Consider the following 12,130-nt stretch of genomic DNA (forward strand, 5'->3'; position numbering starts at 1 on the left):
CAAGGGAAATTAGAAAATATTTTGAACTGAATAAAAAGACAACATATCAAAATTTGTGGGATTCAGCTGAAACAATGTTAAGTTTTATGTCATCAAATATTAATAGTAGAAAAGATATTTTTCTTACTCTGTATCTTATTTCAGTTAGCATAGTGATCTCAAGGCCCATCCATATTGTGACAAATGGCAGGGTTTTCATCTTCTTTTTTTAAATATCTAAATAATATTCCATTACATCTATATATGTACACAGATACATATATATAGAATGCATATAGGGACTTGTATTTTATTTTTATTAAATATTTTTATTAAAATATAGGACTATATTTTTAAAATAAGCAAATACTATAAAATCTTTCACACATGAATTTGAAAATTCTTCAATCTGTTTCCTCAAAATCCATAAACAACCAAAACTCACTCTAGATGAAATTAATATTTTGAATAGTCCCAAAACTAGTAAAGATATTAAATAGTAATTCAAAACTTTTCAAAAAAAATAAATCACTAGGCACAGAGGGTTACACTAAAAAATTCTACCAAACATTTCAAGAAATAATAATATCAAATCTTGGCAATCACTTCTAGCCAACAGAAGAGGAGGGAATATTTCCCAACTTAGTTTATAAGGTTAGCATTACCCTGTACCAGAAGCAGACAAAGATTTGTAAAGCTTGCACAGTGTTAAGAAAAACGTTTTTGTTTCTATATAGTTAGAGCTTTCTGAACAATTTTATTCTGTGGATTGGGATGCTGGGCTATAAGTAAGCCTTGGGTAATTAATTTACAACTGTATAGATAGTGAGGTAACTGGAGTGATTTATGAAGTTTAGGACCTTGAAGATATCTTCTAGGTCATAGAAACCAAAGATATGATGGGGTTGGAGAGTTCGGGCAGGAAGGCATATCTGGCCCTTGCAGATAGTATTTACATTCTAAAAGGTTAGAGTGAAAATCCAGGATCCATTTCATTCCATCTTCAGAGAGCAAGATTTTTTCCTTCCTTCTTTTTGTAAGACAGAAGCAGTTACCTCTTTATCCTGTATATAAGCAAAGAAAAAAATTTTTTTTTCTGTTTCTCGTGAGAGATACAGACTTTGTATGCAGAATAGATTTGGTCTGGCTGTCATTGTGTTGCTCCAGGGGTAAACCTGAAATGTGAGAATCCATGTAGTTATTTGCTTTTTAAGTTAAAAAAAAAAAAACTGCCTTTAATCTAGAGTATCTCTTGTGCACATTTTTGATAAAAATTATTAAGGTGACAGTTAAATCCCAACACAGAGGAAAGAATGATCGGGGATCTCAGGATGGCATTTCATTTTCCAGAAAAGAATTGGTACACATCTGTGCTCACTTTACTAAGGCTGGAGCAAGTTACTTAGCTTTAAGCAAACACAGGACTAGGAAGTATAGTACTATCATGCATCTGAGAGGGGAAGATTACAGATTTATTTACTTAACAGTATTAATTTTTATCAAAGTTCTTTTTTTATAGGCAAAATGATGGGTTAAATTAATTGCTATCAACTTCCACAAATGAATTTATTCAAAACAACTAAAACAATATTTATTGAAAAATAATACACATTTCACTATATACTATAAAGGTACTTAGGAGGTCAATATCACTTCTATATGATAGAGTTGAAAAATATAGTTGTTTTGCATGGTCTAATTCTTATAATGAAGCTTTTTGCCAAGCCATGGTTAACTGAGTCTAAGGCAGAAGTTCTGTACTGGACACTATTTTGCTTCCCCTGCACCCTGGGACATTTTGAGGGTGTCCTGTGACACTTTGAAATTTTTATGACTGGAGGCTGGTGTTACTGATACCTGGTGGGAATGTGGTAGGTAGAGGGAAATGATGCTACTAGACACCCTACAGTTATAAGACAACTCCTCACAATAAAGAATTGCCTAGTTTGAAGTGTAAATAGTACTGATGTTGAAAAACTTTGGTGTAAGGTCTAGAGGAGAATGTGCCATTCACTTGCCTTCACTTTTTCCATAAAAAAATATTTGCGTTTCTAAAGCATAAATGGAAATAAAACTATATTAATTACTTTTTGCAATATTGTGTATTCAAGACCAAAATGTACAGATATACGTGGACTCAAATTTATATGATATCTGACTTACTTAAGGAAACTCCTTTGTTAACCCCAGCGTAGGACACAGAACTTATTAGATGATTACTGAGTACCATATACTTCCTTTGGATTGGTACTGAGAAATATCCTGTCATGGCAGCCACTCTCCCTCATAAGGACCATTATGCCAATTTGATGATAAAAAAAAAAAACTCCATTGAACCTTACTCGTTTCAGCAAATGACTGTTTTCGGAAAACCCTCTACTCCTAACATTGAGTGATCCTTCCTCTTTTGAAATATCTCAAACTGCTTGATTGATCCCTAAAGCCAAGGAAGGATGTCTAGATGTTCCTGAAGACCAATTAGAAAGTTTTCTCAGTTCAAAAAAACCCTACTTTAATAGAGTATTTGCCAATCAGAACCTGTCTAAGCATGCCAGTTTTTTTTTGTTGTTGTTGTTTTTACTCTTTCTTACACCTTTGAGCCATGCAAAAATGAAAGTGATAGCAGATGGAGTCCCTTCCACAAGTTGATGAATAAATGGACTTTATTAATTTTTGCCTTGGACTTAATTTTGCCTTTGACAGTAATTAAATCACTAACTGTGAAATTATTTACTTATTGCCAATAACCCTTGGTAGTTGGAATGTCTATGTTGCTCATAACTGTACCTGTTTCTTTGGAGAAAATATATACTCCTAAACGTTTTTGACCGAGTTTTGATATACTTTTAAAAACCTGCCCAGAAGAACAAGCTTCTTCCCATTAGGACCATCCAGCACCTTCAATAAATTTAGAGATAATGATCTAAGTTTAAGAATTTTTTTTACCCAGGGATATCAAGGCTAAAAGAAGTAAACAGAAAAAAAAAAAAAAGTAAACAGGAGGTAGAAATAGTAGGAAAAGTGATACAATGAATTTCATTACCTGTATTAATTTCCTTGAAGTGGCCCATGATATGCTTTCATGAATACTGTAGACTCAAACATATGGCTGAAAAAATTTTAAAATTTAGTTAAACAGATCAAAATATATTTCAGGCAAAGTTCATGCAAAGGCATATAATAAATGTGTTTTCAGTGCTATAACTACTGTGTTTATATGCAAAAGATAAGTATAAAATATAAAGGAGATAAAGATTGCTAGTCAAGAAAAATTCAAGTAACCTTAAATTTGTGATTTTATACTTGCTTTATTGATCAATGTCAAATTAGGGTTTTACATTTTATTACCAGGTCAGGATATGTTAACTGAGTCTAGGATTGAGATATAATTAGCAGATTTTATTGTTTGCCCAATGAATTTTGTTACTTTGTGGTAATCAATAGGACCATTCAAAAAATATTCTAGTTCTTTCTTTTTAGGTATATCCCAGGGTTATACTTCTTTTTATTTGTTTGTTTTTATGCCATATTACTTAATTTGGCCAATGAAATGTGACCAGCAACCAGTTTTTTTAAGAGCTAGATATACTTCACTATGTCCCCTTCTCCCTGCCTTAGTGATCATGGAAGCAAAAATATTGATGGATTCATCAGTTTGATACCCTGAGTGGCAATAATAAATAAAGCTGTTCTGATTATCTATGTTGTATATATATTATGAATATAAAGGAAAACTTTGCTTGAGTAATCTACTGAAATGTGGATTGTTGGTTACTGTTGCATGACCAAGCTTATCCTAACAACTGCTTCTTCTTGAAGCAATCCACTTCTTCACAACGTAAAAGAAATACGAAGCAGCCCGGAGGAATGAAATGTACCTACTATTTCTTATAGCTGAGTAAAGATTTTAAAGTGTCACCTCAGTGAAATGTAATAGGGAAGTAGCAATTTAAGTATGTTCCCATATCCATCAATAAGAATAGACAATCCTGTTTAGGAATGAAAGACCTAGCCTGAGGACTTTAAGAATAGCTTCTACTTGGGAAGAGCACAGAAATCCTCTTACAGAATCATCATATCTTCAAAAATAAAATCTATGTAGACATACATATGGTTTCATTTTGTTTTCCTTTGTTGTTTTGTTTTAACACAAATCTTTTGTTTTTAAGCTTTTATTTATTTATTCATGAGAGACACAGAGAGAGAGGCAGAGACAGACAGAAGGAGAAGCAGGCTCCCTGCAGGGACCCCGATGTGGGACTCAATCTCAAGACTCAGGGATCATGACCTGAGCCAAAAGCAGATGCTCAACCACTGAGCTACTCAGGTGCCCTAACATGAACCTTGAGGACTAGATAAGAAAGTAAAATTAAGGAAACCAATTACAGGTCTCCAATGAAAAAATAACAGAAAATACAATTAATATATGACGTAGAAATACATAATCTGATGGACTAAAATAGACTTAATGTAGCCTTGGGAAATTGCAGTTCAAGTACAGTTCAAGTAACCAGAAGCTTTTCTATGAAAAAAAAAAAAAAAAGAATTGGTTATCAAGTTGTATTGAAATAGAAGAGAAGGTAGAACATAAATCTAATAGTATAAAATATTTAGAAGCAGATCAAATTGATAAGAAAAGTAGCTGATTTAGGAATAACTACAAAAGAAGATAATACATCTATAATTGTTTCACAGAGATCTCATAAAAATCAGTTTGTTTTTACTAGATCTTATAACTGATACAGATGCTCTAGGGGGTCTTGTTTGGAACTACAATCCCTTGTGAAGAGGGAGATGAGGAAGAAATTTTTCTTTTTCTGTACTTGCAAAGAATAATGAAGCAATTTTAGAGAGCACCCAGTAGGGTCTATGTTGATCACCTTGGCAGGACGAACTAAATAGGTCTAATCTCAATGGTATGTTGAGATGAAGGAATTTGTTGTTCAATTATTATTTAGACAGTCAAATTTAAGCATGTAAGTTAGTAAAGTTGGCAAATTCAGAGAATTCTTTTTTAGGTAGTAAATGTAAATATATTGCATACAGCAGATAGTATACCCCATTTGTAAAGAAGATCACATCCCAACAAGTTAATAAAAGAAAAAATGGGTAGGAAATATCAGAAAGGGAGACAGAACATAAAGACTCCTAACTCTGGGAAACGAACTAGGGGTGGTGGAAGGGGAGGAGGGCGGGGGTGGGGGTGAATGGGTGACGGGCACTGAGGGGGGCACTTGACGGGATGAGCACTGGGTGTTATTCTGTATGTTGGCAAATTGAACACCAATAAAAAATAAATTTATTATTAAAAAAAAAGAAAAGAAGAATAGCGGGCAGCCCAGGTGGCTCAGCGGTTTAGCGCCACCTTCAGCCCAGGGCGTGATCCTGGAGACCCGGGATCGAGTCCCACGTCGGGCTCACTGCATGGAGCCTGCTTCTCCCTCTGCCTGTGTCTCTGCCTCTCTCTCTCTCTCTATGTGGGTCTCTCACAAATAAATAAATAAATCTTAAAAAAAAGAATAATAGCTTAGTAGAAATACATGTTGCAATGAAATGAAAACTAAAGAAATCTTCTCAAACACATTAAGAGTCAGGATGCATTGTATCAGCTTGGAAATTGCTAGGTATAACCAGCCACAGAGGATAGAGAAATGCTGAGAAATTCTTTAGTCCTAAGTATAGATTGGCTAACACCTACATCAAAAAAAAAAAAAATGAATTCAGGTGTCATTTAATGTGAAATAAATATAAGATTTGTAAAGATTATAAATCTAGTGGCAATGAAAAAGCAGATACTATGTTACAGTTGTAATGGTGATTGTGATTTAACAATAGACATAGTACTGAGAAGTTTGGGAAAGTATCCTGGCTGATTGGTGTATATGATTTTCCAATGATCTTTCTGACTCCAATCACATAGACTTTATTTAAAAACAAAACAAACAAACTCTTTGGTAATAAGGGGAACAAAACAGATATACTCAAAATTATATATATTTTAAAAACCTATCAGAGAGCTGAAATAAACCTAAAATACAGAAATGATAAACATTTAATAAGAAAAAAAGACCCATGGCTGTTTTCATCCCCAGTTGAGTAGCAGAAAGCAGAAAATCCTCCAGATGTGGAAATACAGAGATATCTACCAAGATTTTAATGGCTGGTATGATGGTTAGAATCCTGAGCCTCCTCCAGCCACAAGTCTATACCTTACTTTCAAATCTTTCCCCTGGCTTGCACCAAATTCATAGAGTAGAATGCTGAGTCTAGGATGAGGGCAGGAGAACTAATAGCGATTTCCCTGAAACAGTTCAGTTCTTCACTGGTTGTAAAGCTGTGGCTTACAAAGACTAAGGGAGAGTCAGGAAGACTGCTGGAAGTCATAATAAGCTGGTTCCAGCTTATGAAAACAAATCAGTAAAAGTGACAATAAACCCCTAGCTTACTGATCAAGGAAAAGAGAAAAGATACAAATTATTGATAAAAGGAATGAAAGATTAGATCTGACTAAAAAGCTTATAAATATTAAAAGACAATGCAGGAAATATTGTGAAAAACAATGCAGGAAATATAATGAAAACATTATGGTACTAAATTTAACAACGTAGATTTCTTGAGGGATATATCTTACCAAAAAATAACTGAAGAAGAAAGAGAAAAACTCAATAGCCTTCTATCAATTTAAAAAATTAATTCATAATTAAAAATCTTTCCACAAAGAAAACTCTAGGCACCACAGATTTCTTAAATGATAAACTCTACCAAACAGCAAAGAAAAAAACAAAACAAAACCAATTCAACATGTATTATTTGAGAAAATAAAGTAGGAAGGAATACTTCCTTACTCATTTTCATGAGATTATCATTACTCTGATGCCCAAACTGGGCAAAGACTTTGTAAGGAAAGGAAAATGCAAACAACTCATCTCTTAAAAATGTAGATATAAAAAGTATTAAAAATAGTGTATGAAAGATAATACACTGTGACAAAGTGGGGTTTACACCAGTAATACAAGTTTGATTCAATCATTCAAAAATCAGTGTATTTCATCACATTAATGAGTAAAGGAGAAAACCCAAATAACTATCTTAGTAGGTGCAGAAAAATGCATTTAAAAGAATTCAACATCGGTGTTAAAAATTTATAAAACTACAAATAGAAGGAAATATTCTCTATGTAGAGTTTCTACAAAAATCTAGAGCTAATATTATAAGTCATGAGATGCATTGAATGCTTTTCCCCTAAAATCAAGAACAAAGCAAGGTCTGATTTAATTGCTTTTATGTGATATTGTTCTATATATCCTAATTATTGCAATAAGGCAGGAAAAATGGCAGGAATATTATAAACGATGAAGTAAAACTGTTAATATTTGTGGATACCATGACTATTTATGTAGAAACCACCTACAAATAGCCATAAGAACTTAACTAAAAAATTTTAATTTCACAAGATTCAAAATCAATTTACAAAAATGTACTGTATTTCTATAAACTAGCTATAAAAAGTTTTAAAGTGGATTTTAAACATAATACAATTTATTCCAGAGAATCAAAGACCACTTTGTCTAAATAAGCTATAGGTATAGCACAATCCCAACCAAAATACTAGTGGCTTTTTTTTTTCAGTAAGTGAAACCTGATTTTAGAATGGATACTTAAAATATCTTGTATAACCAAAATGATCTTGAGAAAGAACAGAGTTTAAGGACTTACACTACCCAACTTCAAAATTTGCTATAGTAATCAAAATAATTTGGTGTTTGAATAAAGATCAAAAGGTTTAATGACAAAGAAAAGAGAATGTAGGAAAATAGGTAATGATTTTTGACTAAGACATCAAATCAATATAATGAGAAAAAATTAAATATTTTTACTAAATAATGCACAAAAAAACTAGATTTTAAAAAGTTTCATCCTTTTCTCACAGACACAAAAATTAATTTGAGATGGATAACAGACTTAAATGTGTAAGCCAGAGACATAAAACTTCTGGGTGAAAACAAAGAATACTATGTTCGTCATTCTGGAGTAAGCAAAGATTACTCAAATAAAGGCTAACCATGAAGGAAAAAAAAAATTATACTTCATCAAAATGCTTTCTTTTTCTATTTTTTTTTTAAATTTTTTTTTAAATTTTATTTATTTATGATAGTCATATATATATAGAGAGAGAGAGGCAGAGACATAGGCAGAGGGAGAAGCAGGCTCCATGCACCGGGAGCCTGACGTGGGATTCGATCCGGGGTCTCCAGGATCGCACCCTGGGCCAAAGGCAGGCGCCAAACCGCTGCGCCACCCAGGGATCCCCAAAATGCTTTATTTTTCAAAAAAATGAATCAACAAGCCACAGAGTTTAAAAATATTTGCAATGCATACATGACAAAGAACTCAAATCCAGATCATATAAAAAAAATCAACATATTATGAAAAACAATCCAGAAGACTAGAACCAACCTCAAAAGCATAGAGATGTGCTTAACATTATTAGTCTTCACAAAAATGCAGATTAAAACTACAACCAAGCATTTAAGAAAACAGTAAATCAACTCATCTGCAAATACTTTAAAATTACAATAGGACATACTTTCCAACTCTTTATAACAAAACATTTTGTAATATTTGGTAAGTAAAGAAATCACAGGCTGATATTCCTCATGAATAAAGACATAATAATCCTAATAAAATGGTAGCCAACTTAATAATATATCAAAAGGATAATATACTATGAACAAGAGGCATTTATCCCCAGAATACTGGGCTAATTTAACTTACAAAATCAGACACATTAAAAGAAAGAAAGGAACAAAAGACCATATGAATATCTACATAGATGCAGATAACACATTTGACAACATTCAGTCTCTTTTCTTTTTTAAGATTTTATATTATTTCTTCATGAAAGACACAGAGAAAAGAGGCAGAGACATAGGCAGAAGGAGAAGCAGACTCCCTGCAGGGAGCCCCATGTGGGACTTCATCCCGGGACCCCGGGATCACGACCTGAGCTGAAGGCAGATGCTGAACCACTGAGCCTTCCAGGTGCCCCACCCCCTTTTTAAAGATTTTATTTATGAAAAAATTCAGTGTCTATTCATGATAAACACTCAGCAAAATATGAGTAGCACCAGTCAAGTGAAGGGAATCTGTGTGAAATATAGAGCAAACATGACATTTAATTCCTAAAATACTGGAAGCTTACACCTAGGATCAAAAGCATGTCAAAATCAAATACTCTTACCCCTTCCAACTAACACTGTACTGAGAAAGCAAGGAAAAGACAAAAAGGCATGCAAATAGGAGAAGAACAAAATTGTCCACTATTTGCAGAACTTCATGAACACATATAAAATCCTAAGGATTAAAAAATTATCAGAATTGAATTTAGTATGTCTACAGCACACAAAAGTCAATTCTATTTCTACATACAAGTAATAAGCAATTAGAAATAAAGCTTAGAGGGGCACTTGGGTGTTTCAGTTGGTTAAGCATCCAACTCTTGATTTCAGCTCAGGTTGTGATCTCAAGGTTGTGAGATGGAGCCCCTAGTTGGGCTCCAGCTCAGTTGGGCATGGAGCCTGCTTACGATTCTCTCTCCTCTTTTCCTTCTGCCCCTACCCTACCCTCTCTAAAAAGAAAGAAAAAAAAAAGGAAAGAAAAGAAAGAGAAAGAAAAATAAGAGAAAGAAAGAAAGAAAGAAAGAAAGAAAGAAAGAAAGAAAGAAAGAAAACAAGCAAGCTTAAAGAAATAATACAATTAGAGTAGCATCTAAAATATGAAGTCGAGGGATCCCTGGGTGGCGCAGCGGTTTGGCGCCTGCCTTTGGCCCAGGGCGCAATCCTGGAGACCCAGGATCGAATCCCACATCGGGCTCCCGGTGCATGGAGCCTGCTTCTCCTTCTGCCTGTGTCTCTGCCTCTCTCTCTCTCTCTCTGATGACTATCATAAATAAATAAAATAAATAAAAATTTAAAAAAAAATATGAAGTCGAAAAAAAATAAAAAAAATATGAAGTAGGAATAATTTCCTTAAATATGTGTAATATATTTATACTGAGTATCACAAAATTTTGCTAAGATAAAAAAGACCCAAATAAATGGAGAGACATACAATGCTTTTTTATTAGAAGACTCTTGTTGTTAAGGCGTCATTTTTTTGTTATTGCTAACATGTCTTTCCAAACTGATCTATAAATGTGATGCAGATTCAACCAAAATCCCAGAAGACATTTTCCATATAAATTGCCAAGGTCTTACTAACATTTTATGGATGGAAAGAATTTAGAAGAGTCAAAATAGTTTTGTGAAACAAGAACAAAATCAGACATTTAAATTAACTGATTTAAAGGTACACTGTAAATCTATGCCAAGCAAGGCAATGTGATTTTGGCAAAGAATAGATTGTCAGGTGTAATCTGATCGGTAGTGAAATGGAATAGAGAGGCCAGGCAAAAGTTGGTCGTCTGGGAAGTACGGTTCAGGTTTCCTGCATAGGTCCAGGCTCCCCCTGATGATGTGTCCTTGGGCAGTCTGCTGGTGGTGGTAAAGTTCCGAGGTGGGGGCCACAAGGTGGGGGGTCCGCTGCCATTTTTTTGGTGCCTCCTGATCCCCCTTGATCCCGCTGGCCCAACATAGATAATGAAGATCAATAGAAGAGAAAAATGTAAGAGTTAGTCCTACACATAAATTTGTTCATAGATTTTTTTTTAAATATATGTAAAGGAAACTCAGTGGGTAAATTTAAAAATATGATGTTGAAAACCTGGATATGCATTTGGAAAAAAATAACTTCATCTCTTAATACCATGTACAAAACTTAAAATAAATCATAGGTCTGAACATAAATACCAAAAGAATAAAATAAAATTTTGGAAGAAGATTTAGGAGAAAATCTTTGCCACTTTAGCATAGGCAAAAATTTCTTAGGTAGTATGCAAAAAGCATGAACCATAAAAGTAGTAAATTAGAATTTATCACAATTAAAACATTAGCTTTTTGAAAGATACCATTAAGAAAATGAAAAGATAAACTGCAGACTGATAAATATTTGCAGCACATTTATTTGACAAAGATATTACATACAGATTTTTAAAAACTCAACTATTAGAATATAGAATTTTCAAAAATGGCAAACAATTTTGAATAGACACTCAAAAAAAGATATATGAATGGTCAATGAGCACATAAAAATGCTCATCGTTGATCATCCAAGAAATATAAACTAAAATACTTTGAGTTACCTGTATGTGCCTACTAGAGTAATTAAATACTGACAATGTCAACTGTTGTTGAGGATGTATAGCAAATGGAATTATCATTCATTGCTGGTAGAATTGTTAAATCACCCAACCATTCTGAAAAGCAGCTTGACAATATTTTTTTATAAAGTTAAACTACATGTATTATATAACAGCAATTCCATGAATTTATCCAAGAGAAAGTAAAATATATGTTCAAATAAAGACTTTCACTGAAATGATCATAGGTGCTCTATTAATAAATCCAAACTAGAAATAACCCGTATAGTCATTAAGAATTGAATTGATGAATAAATTGTGGTATACCTATATAACGGAATACTACATCAATTAAAGTGAATGGACTACTGGTTCTAAGCAACAACATGGACCCACAAGATTTCAAATACTGTATGATTCTATTATATAAAATTTTAGAAGAAGAATAATTAAGCCAATTGCTGGTTTCTTGGAGCTAGGGGTGAGGAGTATTGCCTGCAAAGTGGCACAGGAGAACTTTGCAAGGTGATAAAAAAAAAATTCTAGATAGTGATTATGTTTGGGGTTACATGATTGTATGCATTTGTCAGAATTAATCAGCTCTTTGTGGCATCTACTGCAAGAAAGAAGACCATTCTCAGCAATGAGATTGTTGAGATTCCAGAAAATGTAAACTTCACTCAGAAGGGACCCACTGTTACTGTGAAGGGCCCAAAGCAACCCTGCAAAGGTACATGAATCACAACATTGTAGAACTCAGTCTCCTTGGAAAGGAAAAGAAGAGGTTCTGAGTTGACAAATGGTCAATGGTATAGAAAAGATCTGGTTACTGTTCACACTATCTGTAGTCACATACAGAACATGATCGGATGTTACACTGGGCTTTGTTACAAGATGAGGTCAATGTATGCTCAC

The sequence above is a fragment of the Canis lupus genome, chromosome 12, assembly GCF_048164855.1.
Source record: "Canis lupus baileyi chromosome 12, mCanLup2.hap1, whole genome shotgun sequence".
In the NCBI taxonomy this organism is placed as follows: Eukaryota; Metazoa; Chordata; class Mammalia; order Carnivora; family Canidae; genus Canis; species Canis lupus.